At 44.1% G+C, this 18,576-nt stretch overlaps 1 protein-coding gene across 3 annotated transcripts in view; it reads left to right on the top strand.

The window, feature by feature from the left end:
• The first annotated feature begins 909 nt into the window (after window positions 1–909).
• Window positions 910–18,576, top strand: part of NDST2 (N-deacetylase and N-sulfotransferase 2) — a 132,288-nt gene continuing 114,621 nt past the window's right edge. For 2 of the 3 annotated variants that reach the window (XM_050336292.1, XM_050336326.1), the window contains exons 1-2: window positions 910–1,061; window positions 11,833–12,007. The gene's annotated coding sequence lies outside the window, so the exon portion shown is untranslated. The remainder of the gene's footprint in view (window positions 1,062–11,832; window positions 12,008–18,576) is intronic. The other variant, XM_050336301.1, reaches the window with a different exon arrangement.

Here is an 18,576-nt window from a genome sequence, read left to right as displayed (position 1 = left end):
GAAGGTTTCCCGAGTGACTCGCAGGGTGCCAGCAATCCTCTGACAGCGGGATGTGAAGCAGCACTTTGCCAACCTAAGGCCTTATTCCCTGAGCACCTGCTTTCCCTTTGCTTGCTCCTCCTCTGTCGCTTTTGACTGTTCAAGGTCCCAGTCGTGCTAACCCGTCCCGAACGTTTGCTCTCCAAAACGTGGTGGGTGCTTTCTGCACAGCAGATCCTAAAGCAGGGCTGTATAACAGCACTCCCAAACTGCCACCCACCTCTCCATCCTCCACTGAGAATAAATGATCCTGTGATGTGGCTTCACATCCCATTCTGGCTTCCTGCTGCCATTTCCTCCACTTTTCCAAATTAGCAAACTGCACCGTGCGTGTGTTTGTGTTTCTCGGGAGGCTGCTGCCGGCGCTGTCGCAGCGGTTGTCAATTCCTTCCTACTCTTTTCCTGGACATCCCACGCCTTCAGAGCCGCCGGGAGCGCGGCGGCCGCAGCCACTGCCCCCAGCCCGTGCCACCGGGGTGTCCCCACGAACCCCGGCCCGGTGTGTGGGTGCGGGTGCCCGTGTGAGTGCCGGTACCCGTGTGGGTGCGGGGGTGTGTGTGTGTGTGTGTGTGTGTGTGCCGGTGCGGGTGCCCGTGTGGGTGCGGGTGCCCGTGTGGGTGCGGGTGCCCGTGTGGGTGCGGGTGCCCGTGTGGGTGCCGGTGCCCGTGTGTGTGCCGGTGCCCGTGTGTGTGCGGGTGCCCGTGTGGGTGCGGGTGCCCGTGTGGGTGCGGGTGCCCGTGTGGGTGCGGGTGTGTGTGCCCGTGCCGGTGCCCGTGTGGGTGCGGCGGGACCCGCCCGCGGCGCTGCCCGCGGCAAACCCCGGCGGCCCCGCCCCCTGCCCGCGGAAGATGGCGGCCGCGCGGCGCGGCGGCTCCCCCAGCGGCCGGAGGGACGCGCAGCGCCCGGGAGCCGGCGGGCCGCGACCGGCCTGAGCGCTGCTCGCCGTACCGGGGGACTCCCGCCCTGCCTCCCTCCCTTCGGGAACCGAGCCGTGCCCGCCCGGCGGGGCCTCCCTGCGGCAGGTGAGGTGGTGGTGGAGGAGGAGGAGGAGGGCAGCGCGGTGCTGGCGGCGCGGCCCGGCCCGGGCCGGCTCGGAGGGCGGCGGGGCAGAGCAGAGCGAGCGGCGCCGGCGGGGCCGGGGGAAGTTGTGCCGGGCGGGGGGCGGCGGTCCCGGGCGGGGGTTGTTAGCGTGGGTTGTTAGCGTGGGGCGGCCAGGCCGCGGGGGGAGGCGAGGGGCCGAGCGGGTGCAGGAGGCACGGAGGGCGCTGCCCCCCGCCCGGAGGCGCCGCCCGCCCCGCAGCCACCTGTGCGGCCGGGGCGTCCCGCCGAGAGCCCGCCTGGGGGGCCCGCACCCCGACACGGTGCCCCGTGTGCCGGCGGTGCCCGGGTCGGACGTTTCGCTGCCCTGCCCGGCTGCTCTCGGCGGGCGCGGAGCCCCCGGCGCACGGCCCGGAGCGGCGGCTCCTGCCCCATCGCGGCTGCCGCCCCTCGGAGCCCCCCGTGCTCCGGCCGCCGGCGGGCAGCGCGGTCCCGGGCCGGGGCTGCGCTCCCGGCCTCGCTCCCGCTTTGTTTACCCCGCGGCGCCGTGTTGCGGGCGGCGAGGGTGCTTGGTACGCGGGACCGGCGCTGAACAAGTCTCCGTGCACCGGGGCAGGGGATGCTCCTGTCCCCCGGTGCGGCTGCACTGCCCGTGCGGCGCAGGCGGCTCTCTGGGGGCTGCGTTCAGTGCAGGCCAGCCGCGGGTACAGTCGCGGTACCACGAAGACACAACAAAAACTGTGTTACGTAGGGAAAGCTAATGGAGCGTGAGGAATCGTTCCTATAGCATTTACCATCATTTAGTCGTTAAAACGTTTCTGCAGTGGTAAAACGATAAATAAAGCACGAGACACCCCTGTTTGCTTATACAAGAGTGAATAAACTCTGTGTTGCCTGAATTAGAAGTGGGCAAATGTCACATATCTGAATTCAGCCACAAGTTACACTACTCCACACTGGGATTCTTTGTGACTGGTCTTGCCAGAGAAGTATTCAGAATTGTTAATTGTACGTGCATTTCTCGTTAGGAAGCGTAACCTTGCCCTTTGTGGCGAAGATGTAAACTAGAAACTTCTGATTAATTTTTCAGGTTAGGTGCAGTCAATTATCTGTGGTAATTGGGCAGGGAAATTTTGGATGATGATGGAAGAATCTAGGCAGCGTCAGTATGGTGGAACACATTGTGTACAAAACCACCCTAAGAGCCAGAAAATATTAGAAGCTCAACATCAGCCCCAAGGGTTTATCGATGTGGGTGCCCCACATGCTCATGTTGCCCATGTGAGCTGTCTTTGCACTTACACCAGTTAGTGATCCCAGAGCCAAGCCCTGTACAGCTGCTGCATGGAGACACCTGAGGGGCTCCATCCACGGTGGGTTTGTGCAGTGCTTCTTTATTGGGCATCTCAGTGCAGCTGTTTTCATGGCACTGAGATCACTGATCAGACTACTGGAAGATTGGACACAGGTCACTTTAGTCTGTACTTCACGCTGCACAAATGTGATTGTGGCGTGTTAAGAGCTAGTCTGGTTCCAAAAGCAGGCTGACTCCACTAGACCAGTTTTGAGCCAGTGGAAAAACTCTGTGCTCAAATCTGGCAACCAGCACAAAATGTTCTAAAACATTTCTGCTGTCAGCAACTGTGAACAAGTATATATCTCTTACAATTATTGTCTTGTCCACTTACTGCTTCCTTCTTACATTTTTCTTCCTCATCCCGAATTCATCCTTCCCTTTTAGTTTTTGCTGCCCCCTAAGTCCATGGTACTGTTTTCCTTGTTGTTGCTCCTTGAACATGGTTTCCTAATGGGTCTTTTCTTCCTCTGTTTACTGTTTCTTCAGGCCTTGTAAAACTGCTTTTTTTGCATGTGTATATGATTTTGAACTAAGAAGAAATGGAATTTTCAAAAAAATGCCGCTCATAATGAGCTAAGAGCAAGGACACAGAACAAGAGCAGTGGTACATCTGTCCATGTCAAATTTTTTGTTCCAGTTGCAGAAACGACTTTAGCTCAAGAGTGTGGGTTCTCAGACTGAGTTTTAGAATGGAGAGTGGGGCCAATCCTGCCCTCTAGTATTGCTCCCCATGAGGAGAGGGGTTCTGGGGCAGCAAAATGGGACTGTGATACAGAAAACCTGAGAGTCACTGTTTTAGAGGATTGAATACTACGTGTGATTGTTTACCATGACATGAGTGTGTGCACGGGCAAGCTCAGTGTTTCCCAGCAGAATCTGATAGTGCAGTGATGGTGGGATCTGCTGCATGGTTTTTGCATAAGGCATGTTTTACTGTTGTGATGCTTAACCTTCAGGCTGATTTGTATCAGTATTCATGTAGGTGGCCTGGTGAAAAAGCCTGAGCCTAGTTTTGTATCTTATTTTATAATTTCATGATTTCTTAAAAAAAAAAAAAGGGGGGGTTTATGGAGGAAATAACCAAATGTAGCTGAGGCCTCGATGAGTCCTGAAGCACAGCCTACCTCCTCATCGCTGAGCCTTGTGTCAGAGGATTGAATGACTGTCTCAGATCTCTCTGTGGTATATCTGGAATATGCGGAGATTCTCTGAGCAGAGCTGCACAGATAAGATAATCCATTTCATTTTAATTGGCAGAGTTGTTTACACATGATCTCTTGCTCATTTCCCTCTTTTAAAGGAATGCATATCTATCCCTGATTACAGCTCAGGTCAAAATCCCTTAGCACTTGTAGCAAATCTCCTTTAATTGGTCTCATTTAGCTCTCATAAGGTTGTGTTTTAATTCTCGCTCTTCGGAATCCTTTTCCCCAGTCTGTAATGTAATTTATTACAGGATATTTTATAGGGAAGGGAGCAGCCTTTGGCTGTCAGCAACCTTTGCAGTGTATCAAATTTCCAGCTCAACAGGCAGCTGCAGTGGAGTTTGTGGGTGTAAGACAGCAATGCTGCAGCAGCAGCACAGACAGATGGTGGTGGCGGTGCTGGGCGCGGATGCCGGGTTTTTCCTGGATTCTGGAAATGATTGGGGTGAATGCTCCTGTTTGCTCTCCGTGTTTCTCTAGTCTTTTTGTAGCTGTTGCTGATTTGAGGGTCTTTGAGTTTGACTGTTTCTTTTCCAGCTATCTTTCTAGACTCTGAATACAGGTACATCCGAGTTGCTGCTGTTGTCTGATGGCAGGCTTTGAGTAGTACAGGACTGCTGGAAGGCTAGTGCTGGGAGCGTATTTTTAGAAGGCCCAGACCGACATTACCTGTCTTTAGAAAATTCACAGTGACTTTGCTGAACGCAGTTGCTTTGGTTAATTGAACGTAATTCAAAGAGGTGAAGCCCTGAGTTTCATTATGCCTGTGCTGAGGCACTTCACCTCTGGCCTGTAGCAGCACAGTCTGCAGGCACTGTGCCCTGGTGCAGCTCCGACTGAGCTCTGGGTGCTCTGACATCAGCTCTGGAAATCTCAAAGGCTGGGTTTTGTTTCTCTTCTTTTTGAGCTGTGACCCCTGCCCTTACACTGGCAATTCTCCCACTCCAGCAAAGTCACAAGGAACTATGTTCCTCTTCTTCAGCCACTGAATTTGAGAGCCCAGGCTGTGGGGTGCAGCAACGATGGTACAGGCAGACTTTCTGCTTTACTGATCCTGTGCTGGAGGCAGGAATCTAATCCAGTAGAGCTGTGGAGCACAATGTCTTAAACTGCCACTGAATGATTTACTGGAGTATACAGATCAGAGCTGTACCTTTTCTTTCTGCCTAGCAGTATTTGAAGGTCTTGGGCCTCTGGCAATTGCTGTTTGGGGACTGTTTTTCAATACAGACCCATATCCAGAAAGGAAATGATATAGATCACTAGACTGAATCCATATGTACCCTATTAAAAATGCAGTAGAAATCTCTAGACATGAGTGATGAATTAATCTTCTGCACCAGGAAGATATCCTCCATCACGTTCATGCCAGCTGATATTTTTAGTAAGCTAACTGATTTAGCAGTGAATGTGAGGGGGTTGATAAGATTGTAAATGCAGTTTGGACCTTCTCAAAATATTTGTGGCTTTCACTGGGCAGTGGCACAAGATCTGTTTTCAAAGAAGTGGGAATTGCTGTTTGCTTGTTTTTTAAAGCCGCCCAAACTCTCCAGACAAAGAGAGGGATGGGTCACAGGCTTGCTCTCTCTGTGGACTCAACCTGCTTTTGAATTTGTCAAGTAAAATGAATACTGCAAAATAAGAAAGGACAGCTCCATGCAGCACTTGCTTATGTACTAGCAACACCAAGATGTTCAGAAATACCTGTCTCTTCCAAGTGTGTTTGTAGCTGTGTGTAACTGCAGCTGTTCTTCCTGCTGGGATTGCAAACGTGGAACATCAACAGTGTTTGCAGCGTCTCAGGCTGAAATGTTAAAGCCTTAACTTACCCTAGAGTAGTGTACTCTTTCTTTCCATTTAGTGAATGTAATATTTGTCATTAAATACAAATGGTGAGGTTAAGCATTTAAACTAAAGGCTATTAGATGCCAATATTAATATTTTTTTCCCCAGAATCAAAGGAGGGTAAAAAAGGAGAAATGCATTTTGTCCTCTGCTCAGTGTACAGGGGGGCTTGTGCAGGTCCTGGTGCTGGTCCCTGTGCTGTGTATGTGTCACATCACACTTACCATCTGCAGCACTTTGTCTCATGTTTTGAGTGTGTGGGGGAAATAAGGGAGTGTGATCTGGAGTAGTACAAGTTTGGTGGGATACAAGTACAGTTGTACTGCACTAACCTGATCTGTTCTCTCTCAACTCTGCAGTGCATTAGTTTGAATTCTTTCTTTTTTCCCCTCTGGAAATGTCTGCATTAGTGGAAAAGTTTGTTTAGGGCATTTCTGTAAAGTAAAAGATAGTAGAGTCTGTCCTCTGCTCTCCAGTCTTCCTGTAGCTCACATGAAGAGGCTTGCAGGTTGCCTCCTCAGGGAAGGTTTCCACAGCAGGGGAGAGAGTAGGACATAAAACTGTATGTGTTCAATGGCACACCAACAAGTTGTAGCCCTCTCTGGAGTTAGGGATCACTGCTGCTTTCATTTATTCATGTATGTTTTTTCTCTGTATTCAGTCATTAGGGAGCTGGATTGGTATAACTGATACAAAAAGGAAGGAGGAAAGAGGGACAGCAAAATGACAATTTTATCCCTTCTTAATCTCTTTTTGCAGTTCTGGTCTGCCATCTGGTCACTCTATTTGAAAGCATGCAACCTCAGCACCCTGCCCCTTCTCTTTGTTTCTCCATTCTCCTACATCCTTCAATTCTGCATCAGGAACCCTGCAAGAATATTACATTCCTCTAAGTGGTTCAATTTGTGAGGCTCCCATGTCAGGACCATCAGATTATGTGACAGAGCAACTTGTTTTCCTTTGATCATGTTTAGTTTTACAGTTCCAGATGATTCCATTAGCCTAATATTTTATTGGTCTTTAAGCTTGTCTCTAATTAATGCTAATTTGCTTGGCAGTACTTCTGAAGTAGAATCAGAGCTTGCATGTGGATTTTTAGAGCTCGTCAACAGGTCTTAACTCTTACATTTTCAATTACTTTGGTATTAATTCCTCAAAGGAAACAGTGGGATGATAGGCCTTAGCTGTGATAGGCTCCAAGTAGAGCTCCATTTAGAAAAGCAGGGAAACTTGAGATTTATTTCAGAAAGGTTAGAAGAAACACAGAACATTTTATAAATGTCTATTTTTGTCTTGAGAACCTCTTACTGAACAACTTTGCATTAGCTCTCTAGCCCTTACCAGTGCTTTAGAGTGCATGGGAAATTTTGTGCCAGAAAGGGCTTTTAAAACAGTCAGTTCAGGTATCTCTTGGATGATGCAGAGTTGGACTCATGTGACTACATGTGAAGATATAAAACTGGACACCTGAGCTGAGCACTGTAAGTTCACTTTATGTTTAAGGGTATGTTAGGGTGCAGTTCTTTTCACTCTAAAACAGATGTCCACCTTTGTTGAGGTGAATCACATTCTGGAAGTTCTTTTTTGGTTTTCCACTGAATATATTAAAAACTGAGAATGTTAGTCGAGATGTAGAAAATGTCATCAGGATAAGTATCTGAGCAGAAGGTAAATTGAACACCTTGCAGAGTGACATTAACTTGCTCCTACTACTGGACTGCTTTCAGCATAGCATTTTAATATCTTCGCTGTTAATTGATTTACATCAGTTTTGTCTGTTCTGATCTTAACTGCCTTTCCCATATTTAGAAAACTTTTTCTGTAGATTTTTCTTTTTAAGCTAGTGTTGATGTAGTGATTCTGTGCCCCTCCCACTTTATTCTGGAAGCTTTTCCAAGTGCCAAATGTTAACGGCTTGCTCTGCAGCTGTTGATTGTCTTTGCCCTTACTTTTATCTTTGGGTTGTCCGACAGCCAGGGTTCCTCTGTGTCTGGTAACCAGGACTTCTCTGTGGTCCTGACCAGCCATACCTGTCCCAGAGAAGTCAGACCAGACCATGGGTAGGTCTTTGTTCAATTCAAAACCTTAACCCCAGAGATTGCAGTTGCCTCCAGAAGCAAGGAGAATATGTGAAAATGTCAGATCCTGGCCTATGATTTTTTTTTTCTGTAAAGAGACATGTTCTCTTCTGTGCAGTCTGGCTTTTGCACTGTTGGGAGTTTAACTTTGAACAAATGGCAAGATCAGGCTTGGAGTGTCCCAGTGTAGTGGCACATTGCATGTAGATCCCTGCTTGAGATGAATAATATAATTTCACAACAACTTGAATACCTCTTAATATTTGATGGTCCAAGATGAATGAGGAGCAAGTAAGGCTGTAGTGAGAGCTCTTGTGCAATTTAATTAAAGGTAGAAATTTTTAGTGGAGAAAAGGTTGATATCTTGGCTGACCCCTTAAAATGTCATCCTTTTGCACCTGTCATCACCCGAGTCTTGTGTTTCTCTTCTGGTCATCACCTGTGTGTGGGTCTGTTTTAAGTATAGAGAAGTCTTTGAAGTGATATAATTTGTCTCTGTGATGGAGCTACTGAAAAAACCATCACCTTACTGCTGGTGAACCGCTTGTCCTTCCAGTTGTGGAGGGCTGCAGAGCTATTAAAAAGAGCAGACAGAAACCAGTGTAGACATGGCATCAATCAACACGGGGTGTCTGTGCATGAGGACTGCTGCAGCTCTCTGTTTCATCAGCTCTGTGAGCGATGTGAGCTCTTGCAGTGTTAAATCTGCTTGTTCAGTGGGATACAGTGGGATCCTGGCCCAGTCCGGCAGCCGCGAAGAGGCAGATCCGTTTCAGTGTTGAAGCCTGTCTTCATGTCTGACTGTTGTCCAGAACACCTCTGAAACATCTGGCTTTCCCCTGCCCCCCATTTCAGTTACAAATAATGTATTTCAATTTGTTATTTGTAATTTTATTGTGTTTATTAATATTTAATTAAATGTTTGGATTCACTCAGTGATACTTAAGCTCAAAATGCATGTGCTTTACTTATGACTGAGTCATAATCATCTCCCTCATAAGCAGAGATCTGTCACTGTCTCCTGTTTTAGTTTTGTCTGTAGATGTCCATCCGTATCCTTCCTTTATGTTCCTGTTTCAGATTTGGTCACTTGTGTCAAAGCATGATGTGAATAAGTCTACTTTCCTGACTCAAGACTACCATGAAAATGCGCTTTTATCATGTGTTTGTGTCTATATTTTAGTGTCCTGTAACTGTGCGTAGAACGGAGTATGTTTCCATGGCCCAAGTCCATGTAAACACAGAGCTTTCTGCAGGAAAACTTGCTTTGCCTCAAACAAAATATTGATGTTTGCCTTTCCCAGCATTACTTTTAAATACAAATTCCTCACTAACCACACACGATGGTACGGTGCCTGTGGTAGCAGGCAGAGCTGGAAACTCCTTTTTGGCCTTGCGTTGTGTATGTGGGCAGGTTAAGAACAAACTAGTGTTCAGGGATTGTCGTAATTGCAGTTGGTGTTGAACATAATGTTTTTCTGAGGTGGTTATAGTTAATTCGCTTGTATGTTGTAGAGCTATTGTATAATTATCTTATTTTTGTTAGTCCTGGCATTTTCGTATTACTGAATGAAAGCACAGTGAAAATGTCCTTTGAACGTACTCTTGTTTTGGATTTAAACTGATACTAACAGAGAGGAAAGTGATCCAATCCTATAGTGACCCTTCTCAGTATTGGCACAACCACTCAGCAGGGAGACCAGGAAACTGATGTGGAAATTAAAATAACAGAACAAAACAAACCCCTTTTTTGCTATGTTTCCTTCTCCAAAAGAGAAAATGTTACCTTTCAGTGGATCAGTAAGAAACCCAGTCAGGCTCAAATGCTTTTATATTGGGACACCATGGAGCGTTTTGGGGATAGGATGAGTTGATGGCATGCCAGGGCTGCTGTCTTTGGAGGAGAGGTAGGACCACCTGAAGACATGCCAGATGATCACTTTAGAAGTATGATTTCACATGGTGTAAACTGAAGAGGAGTCTCGTGCTACTTCTTTTTGCATCAGTTCTGCAAACATTTAAAAAGTTAGATTTATTTAGGTTCGACTCACCTAGCAGTGGTCATAAGAAACTGCTGATTTTCGTAAGGGGAAGGCTTGAAGAAATAGTAGCAATATAGTTTGTGAAGAAGGTGCCTATAGGGGAAGAGTGAAGCAGTTGCTTTGATCAAGGTGCAGACCAGCCTTGGGGTCACAGGAAAAATGCAGCTCTCTGATAAGCGGTGCTGTATCATCTTTATGTTCCTGTGCAATTTACCAAAAACAAAACTAGTTAAATTTTCTATGGAATGGTTCTTGGTTTTGTTTTTTTTTTTCACTATCTTGTTAAAAGAAAGCAAAACAAACAAAAAATGTTTCTGTGTTTTCCTCAGCATCTTTTCCTACCACCCTGGCACTAAAAGTCTGACCCATGATACGGTTCTGGACAGCTCTTGGGGAACTGAAATTGTTGTGAGTGCTCAGGCCCTTCCTGCAATTACATCTTCCTGAAATGCATCCTGTGCAAGGGTGACATCAGCCACAGGCAGTGCTGAAAGTTAAGGCCGTGATAGATACAGTATGTGCACTGAAAGCAGGACTGTTCTTAAAGGGTATGTCTGCAAACTGTTTGGTTTAAAGTCTACATTGGGTACTTTTAAAAATGAACCAGCTTAAGAAACAACAACGAACATATCTTCATACAGATGAAGGGCGTAAGCCACAAATGCAAGATGCTGTTTTTCCCCCTGTCATTAGGCTTCTTCTGGAGAAAGCATTAGATAGGGAGTTTTTTTGGCCTTCATAGGTTAGTGATTTTGGAACCTTATGCTTGATCTGCCAGATGGGACTGAGGACACCAAGCTTCAAAATGGGTGTTGAGAGCTCTACTCATTTTGTCCTGTCTTCACAATTCTTTGGCACTGGCGTTATACAGCCTCTGCTACCAGCTCTCTGTTGGCATATTGTAACTTTTCCTAGGGCTGTATGGAGTTCCATCCTCATTTTCAGTCATGATCTTTTACCAAAGGTAAAAGCACCTGTACCATGTACCACAGCATAGCTGTGAAACTGCTGACAAAGCTGTGGAGGTGGTTGCAAGGCTTGTGAGCACTAATGCCAGGACTTTTGTGATAGCCAGAATGAGGGACCTGTGAGCCAAATGAAATGGGAATGACCTTGTATGCACAGACATTAGGATATAACACTCAAGCCTTAAAATTTAAATTTCCAAAAATTAACCATCCTTAGGTAATACTTTTTAGAAAATCTTATCTAGCTTGATTCCATCTGTCTTGAAGGAAAAGGAAGGAGATTCAGGAAGAAATTTCTTTTTTTATGTGAAGTTATGGGAACAAGCTGGCTGCTGCAGTGAAATCCATCCTGTGAATGTGAGGAGACTTCTTATCCCTTTTTTCTGCCTGTGAGACTGCTTCCACTGGGGCTGCAGAAATGGAGATCTGTGGGAAATACAAGAAAAAAGTATAAATTAGTTTTGACTAGTACTGATCTGAATCTAGCTTTGAGTTAATACTGGTGCAGAAGGCTCTTTGTCCTGTCACTGTCACCCAAGAGCATCTTATACAGGGATGAGGAAGTGTCACACAAAAATTCTTAGAAATGTTTGCTAATTTTATTGGGTTTGGAAATAGCAAACTCAAGGAAGCAATACATGAGAGCAGCGAGTGCAATAGTTCTTTCTCTGTCGCAGTTGCTCAGATATGTTGTGTCTCTCCTGGGGTGCAAGTCACGCTGTGCATTTTTTTTTTTTTTTTGGCTTGGCAAGCTTCTTGCACATTACAGCAATAGCTGCAGCACAGCATAGTCATGCTTTAAATGTACTAACTGCACATGTTGTAAATGACTACTGATTTTTTTTGAATGCTGCAATATTTAAGTGATCAGCTTGAGGCATTTCATTAAATAAAGGGGCCTTAATGGCAGTGCCAAGTGCTTTAAAAATTCTGTGCCATTTGATGTAGCTTATATTGGGCATAACTAATCATTGCTAAGGCTTAAGACCTTTGGTTTATAGTGCATCTGGGAGCAGGCAGCTATGAGACAAGGCAGAGGAATCCCCTTTCTCTTCCCTCTTCAGTAAAAGCTCTTTCTCAACACAAAGGTCTGATTGCTGCTGTTCCTTGTATAGTGTGCAAGGCACAGCAGTATTCAGGCAGCAAACTAATGCAAAGTGCTCTCCTGTCTAGTGTTTCATTGTTCTTTCTACCTGAGGCTTTGCAACCTTGGTCTTTTCTAGTTAAAATCTTTAAACAATGGATTATCTGTTTTTGCAGGCTTTAGAGGATTTGAAATAGCAGTCACCCTTAGGCATTTGGCTCAAGATTACAGCAATAAATACATTCATCAGAGCCCCCCGGCCCTTCCAAGAGCCAGGCAGTCATAAGATTACCTCGACCATATTCTTCTACTTCTAACCAGTGAAGTGTGTCGACCTCTTAACAATTTGAGGTAAGCCCCATTCCTCCTGCCTGTTTGCACTCAGATGGTTTGTGAGAAAGGAGAGCTGTGTGTGGTGAGATTCAGAGCACCTACAGTAGGAGACCTTCATTCTTGCTGGGACGTTGGCTGTTACGGCATTACCAGTTTGTATTTAATAGGAGATCAGAAAACTCTTTAGGAAGCCAGCACTGCTTTCCACTTTCCCCCCCCCCCATCCTCCCTACCAAGCCCAGCAGTCTGAAAATTTCATATGGTTTTAAAATTTTGACATTGGAATGAAACTTTAATCAATATTGACATTTCTGATCTCTTTGTGCCAGCTGCTTTTTTTCTGAATGATGGTTCTGAGACTGGAAGGCCCCATGCCAGAGATTACAAACCAGTTACCACCCAGTTGTGGTATCTGACGTGGCAATTTCTGTAAGAGTGCTTCCTGATTGCACTGTTTAAACAGTCAGTGTACTGTTTTTCTTCTGTTACTATGAGATCTGAAGTAGTTTACAGATATTGGACATTCTGCTGTGTTTCTTTGGAGAAATATGTCAGCTGTCAGGAGACCCAAAAGCCAGTTCCACTGAAAAGCTACATTTTCTAAAGCAGTTTATTCCTACTTAGAAGTTCTGTTCATTATATGACTTTGTACAAGTTGTGCTTTGCACAATGGGACTTATTTCTTCTAAAGAGGAGCTTTATCTCAGGAAAGTTCATTGCACAGAGAGATCTGTGATGTCTGTACATCCCAGGTCCTGTGAAGATTCCGCTCCTAATAGATTCTATTGATTTTCACCAAGAACTATTTCCCAGCCTTCTGAGCTGTTATCACACCACATCAGCTGCTCATCACAATGAAATAGCATGTGCTGGTTGGCCACTGGCTTTATCAAAAGACTCTTCTAACACAGGTATGCAAATTGGAAAAGAAGAAAATGAGATTCTCTTTGGGTTTTGTACTTTGCTTAATTTTTTTCTTTTTTCCAGCAAGTAAGTAGTGATAAATATTTACACTGTATGTTTTCAAAGTGTACACACATTACCGTTGCCTTGTAAAACCTCCAACTTTCTCTTCAGCAAAAGATAAGAGTATTTAAAACATTTATAAATGCACTTTGTCACATAATTTTCATCAGAAGATAGTGGAGGCATGGAGTCTTTTTTGGGGGATAGTACGTGCAATGATTGCGCATTTTTTACTGTAGTTTTAGTCTTTACCATCACAGCTTAATTCCCGTTTCAAGAGAAAAGTAGTATCACTTTTCTTTTTTCAGTAGGTGGATAAAAATTATGAGAATTGGTAACTTAACTATGCAACGTAGCAGGTTTGTGTCTGTACTCTAGAGAATCTGTGTACTGAGGTTGGGATCTTTTTCACAAATGTTGATAGTGAAGTGAATATGAACTATAGTGAATGTGAATATCTGTTACTGTGGTTCTGACTGTCAAAAAGAGTACAAGTGTAGGTATGAAATATATCAAAAATCTGCTTATTGGTACATATTGATACATCTAGAATAATCTTTTATGTTCCCATGAGAATTAACTGAGAGATGATGCTGTCAAGGGAGTAGCTGTAGTTTTAGCATGCTTAAAACTTTCTAGAGCTGGCTAGAAATTCTGAAGATGCCACCCCCACTGACCATACATGAGACTGGAGCTGACCCTGATGTCTCCCCTGAGTTGCAGGTCCCTGCCCATTGGATATGATCAGCACTGGAACTGCACCAGAACTGAGAACCTGTCCTGTAGCCTGGACTCTGCAGTTTCAGTGTAGAGGGAAGAGGAGGGAGCTCCTGTCCTGGGGCACCCCGGGGTTTGAGCTGGAACAGGCCAGTGTACAGATGGATAGTCACAGGAGATGGGAGCTGAAGCTTCTGAGTTGTGGGAAACAGAGACTGTAACTGTTGGAAAAAGGTGTCTGATTCTAGGAAATTATTGAGGTTTATGGAAATGGTGGACTTGCTGAGGTGCTAGTAGGTTTTTAGGTGCTAATGAAACGGAAAATGCTGCATCAGGAGGGTACTGCATCTGTCAGCTTGTGTTGCCAAAGGGGAAACATTAGACAGGGAATTGACTGATGAGAAGCAAGGACGGGCAAATGTAGCATGAGGAACATGAGACAGGTTTTGGAGGAGAAATGAAGATGAAGTAGTTAAGGTACAGATGGCAGAATTAGTTACAAAGCTTTGTAGCACTTGCTTGTGCCTTGGATGGAATCCGGGTCTCTGAATCTGAAGACTTGGCTGTCAGAGAATATCTGAAACCTTTTGGCAGTGCTGGTTTTGTTCTGTGATTCTTCCACGTTGAGAATAACCACCTATAGTTGCTGTAACTTACAGATAGCTCAAGATGCCCTTGTGGCGTGTCAGGTGATAACTCTGCCCGTGTGATACCAGTGGGATGATTGTGTAGTGGAGTTTGTCATTTAGGATTTTACTTTAACATTGGTATTGTAGACAGGAGGAGAGACACAGAGGCATGTGTATGGATGTATAACACCACACTGAGAAGGCTGTGTGGACAAACACTCATAAGATAGAGGGTATGAAAATTAATTTTGCTTGAACAACTTTAATGTGTCCTCCTTAAATAAAACAATTTTTAAGTTGCACAGATCATAAAAATACAGAGGAAAATTTAATTTTCCAAAACTTATTCTTTTAATTCTACCATCTATACATGTTTTATTGTAATTGCTGAAAGGAAGAAAGCATGCTACCAATTTGGGGTTATTTTGTATCTGGTATTAATTGAACTTTTGAAACCCAACAGTGTGAACAAGCATTGTTTTTGTATTATTTCTTGCTGGTGTTAAATAGTGGTACGTGCAATTTGCAACCTTGAAATACTAGATCTTGGGAGCTGAGCTTGCTGTGTTTGCTAGGACTTTTTTCATTGTCTTTGGGGAATATTGAATTGGAGAGAAAACCTCATATCTTGAATTACTTCCTGTGTTTTGTCCTTTGGTCTTCTCTGTTGTGACAATACCATTAGTATTGACCGAAATGGTAGTGAGGCTTTGCCAGCATACGGGGAGAAAAATAAATCTAAGCACTTTTAGGGAAAAAGGAAGTGGAGAGGGTGAGGATGGGAGGTTCTGTGAAACAGCTTAAAATAGTGCTTATGAGTCAGCAATTTCCTTTTGCACTCATCTTGTCCATAAGGGGTATTTTCTTTTGCCTTATCAAGCCAGCCTCTTTTTCTACCCTGCTTCTTTAGGAAAAAAGCCTGCAAGAATAACATGCAGTGGCACAGGTGTTTGTGTTTTTTTAGACCATAAAACATAGAGCGAGGCAACAGTCAAGAATCCACTGTAGGAGCAGCAGATCCCACAGATGGTAGGATGAATGTTGATCAGATACCTCTCTTAAATCCATCTCCATGCCCTCACAACCCAAATCATTGAGCACCTTGAGTTGGTATTGACTGCGAAGTGTGCAACTACAAAATATATTTGGACATTATAGCTAATGTGCAAAGTCTTTAGACAAAACAAGTTATTGTGAGGGAGTGTGAGGAAAGCCTTTTAGACTTGAGTATGAAGCAGTAGTTCAGAGAGGTATGGTATGGCTCCCTGTTCATCCCAGTGACGTATTACCACAAAGTCATTTGAGTAGTTACACTTCTTGAAGTTTCATTTAGAGGTGAAAAGACTACCACTTTTTATTATTGTTTTCCACATCATGAATTCCATGTTATTTTCCAGGAGAATTGCTCCGTTTATAATTTATGTGTAGAGGTATTTAAGTTTGGGGGCTCTTAGTATTTTCTATAGATCTGAGTATCTTCTGTTACATTAATCCTGTTTGTTTTGCACTTGGTGATGTAGCTGAGCAGTCCACAGTGGTTTGGTACTTCATTCTTAAGCAGTCCTGAAAAAAATATCTGTGTGATCAGTGGTTCACTAAGCACTATAATTATAGCAGACCCATTTTTCCATACAACCTACTTAAAATCCGTGTATTCACAATGAAGAGACCAAAGAAGTTAACAGTACGTTGATCGCTGTGCTAAAAAAAAGTGCTTCACCTCTGCAGTGTTACAAGGCTACCTTATTGTAACACTGCTGCTGACAACCTGAGTGCTGATTTTGGTGGGTCTGCCTCTTTTATAACTTTGTTGAAGTTCTTTGTTTGGAATAGTCAGCATACAGATTGAACAAGAAGTATGGGATGCAGGAAACATTGGTGTCACTGCCTGCTGACTGGTGGCTGTGAGAGCTTCATTTCTGAGGGCTGCGCAGGGCTGGTTGTGAACCAACCTGCCCTTGAGGGATGGAAGGAGGGATGGTGGTGGAGTGAGCATCAGATCTTCCAGAGCAGAAAGTTGGGGCAATCACAGACTTTGCTGATGGATTTAAAAACACAAACAGCAAGTCAGTCACCTTCTTCTACCCCTGTCAGCAACACTCAAAGTAAAAAGTTGCTATATACATTTTTTTCATAATAAAGATCAAACTTACTATGCAAGGTGTTGAGGATTGGAAGAGAAACATAGGCAAAAGAGGGAAAATAAATGTGTGAAAGTCCTTTTAAAAATATTTTTAAAAGGAGATCTTGATTTGTAAACGACCTTTTCCTTTTGCACCCAATGTTGACTCGGCTGTTTGGAAGGATAGAAACAGGAGAGAAGTAGCTTCTACGCAGGGCCTTTCAGTATTTGTGGGTAGATCACATATTGTTGTTTTGTTTTTTCACAGGACCTGGCAAAATTATGGTTTCCTAAGTAGGTGTCACAGAATTGTGTCACGGATTCACTGGAAGCATGTGTGCAGTGAAAGGGGAGCAGTAGCTGCAGGGTCTGTATCTGCTACTTCAGAGAGGGAGTAGAGTTGAGCAAGTGGGGCCATCTTCACTTACAGCCTATGTTAACAAGGAGGAACTCGGCAAATATGCATCATATTTAACTTCTTAGTATTAGATAAACAGGCCAAAAGTCATGAAAAATGCTGTTTCACTGGTGTTTTGCTGTATGACCACTTTGAATGACTCTGGCTTATCCAGATTGAGCACTCTTTGTCATAACCTCTCTCTAAAGTGCCAGAAGACCTTTTTCCATATGTCCCAAAAGCACACTATCATTTATACTTCATTATTGCCAGCATCAAATGACTCAAAACCATTGCATAAGCTTTTGTCATTTCAGAATTAGCGGTGATCTCATCCTTGGGCATATCAGAGACATTCTTTAATTTAATATTTTTAAAAACTCTTGAATCATCTGGAATTGCTCTGCTAATAAATGGAGAGATTATTTGACCCAAGTAGAACCCGGATGGCTAACATCAAGGAGATGGTACTAGATCTCTTTAGCAGTACTTAGGTAACCATCCATGTTTTCCAGTTGTCAATACAAAAAAAAGCTGAAATCAAATAAGAGTACTTTCGAAGATAGATAGCAAGATATTTAATCTATTTCAGGATCACCTGTAATTGTGAGAGTTGAATTATGGGCTCTGTGAGGCTTTTTACTTGAGGAGAGGGTCACACACTTCTATCCAAGTTTTCAGATGATGGAGGGGAAGCTATCCAGGGCACTTATGAGGTTTGGCTTCAGCTGCTGTCAGTAGTTCTGACCAGATCAGGACAGAAGATCCACTTCATGGCAGTGAAAATATAAAGAAATGCTTTACTCTACCTGCTCTAACAATGTGGGGTGGATGAAGAGACCGAATTACTGTATTGGAATGTGAAGTGGGTTGTTCATTTTATTTCTTTCTTTCTGTCAATTAGCTGAGTAATCTTTTTCAGTAAGTTTAATGTATTGTTTGACTCATTTTTATATATGCTACCACTGATTTCTGTAAAACAGCATCATGAAGATACCAACTGCTTCAAACATCATATCCTTCCATGTCTAAAGGCAGATTCTGAAGAACAGTACTCCAGGGAATAGCTAATTCATACAGCTGTTCCCACCATCAAGGGAGGAGTGAATCCAGTGTACTATGGTTGTGCTGACGTGCTCAGAAAACCCGGCAGCTCTTTAAAAACCTCTGTATTTATCATTCTTCATGATAATGGTATTGCTGGGCCCGTTGTTTCTAGGCCTGGGTGTTGAACTGTGAGGAAGGTGCTCTGAGCTCTGCACTTCAAATCCTAGTGCAGGGGCACATAAAGTTTCTTACTGCTGGTAAGAAACATAATCTGAGGTGCAGAATGTGCAGTGTATGCATTGTCAGGATCTTTCATACTGATTACAGCATCTTTACAAATTACTGGGATTGCAGAGGACTTCCTATTTGTGAAATAGTTTCTCTGTAAAAGAGATATTGTTAAAGGGATATTGATGATTTCTTGTTTCAAGTAATTGTTTTAGTTATAATAGCTTGCTGCCATCAGAAAGGGAAACTGTCAGTGATACTGGAAAGTAACAAATTCAGTTCTGGCTAAAGGAAAAATATTTCGTTCAGCATACAAATTAGTCTGGGATTTATTGCTGCAGTACATCAGTACATTGAGGTTAAAACTTTGTGGGGTCAAAAGTAATCTGATATTTATGTGTCAGTTATAGAGACAAATCCTGCAAAGGAAAACAAGCTTTTAAGGTCTTTTGGACAGCTTCCTCGAGCTTCTGGTATCTGT

The sequence above is a fragment of the Myiozetetes cayanensis genome, unplaced genomic scaffold (genome assembly GCF_022539395.1).
Source record: "Myiozetetes cayanensis isolate MyiCay16 unplaced genomic scaffold, myiCay2020 scf10, whole genome shotgun sequence".
Classification (NCBI taxonomy): domain Eukaryota; kingdom Metazoa; phylum Chordata; class Aves; order Passeriformes; family Tyrannidae; genus Myiozetetes; species Myiozetetes cayanensis.
This window is presented reverse-complemented; position numbering and strand designations above follow the sequence as displayed.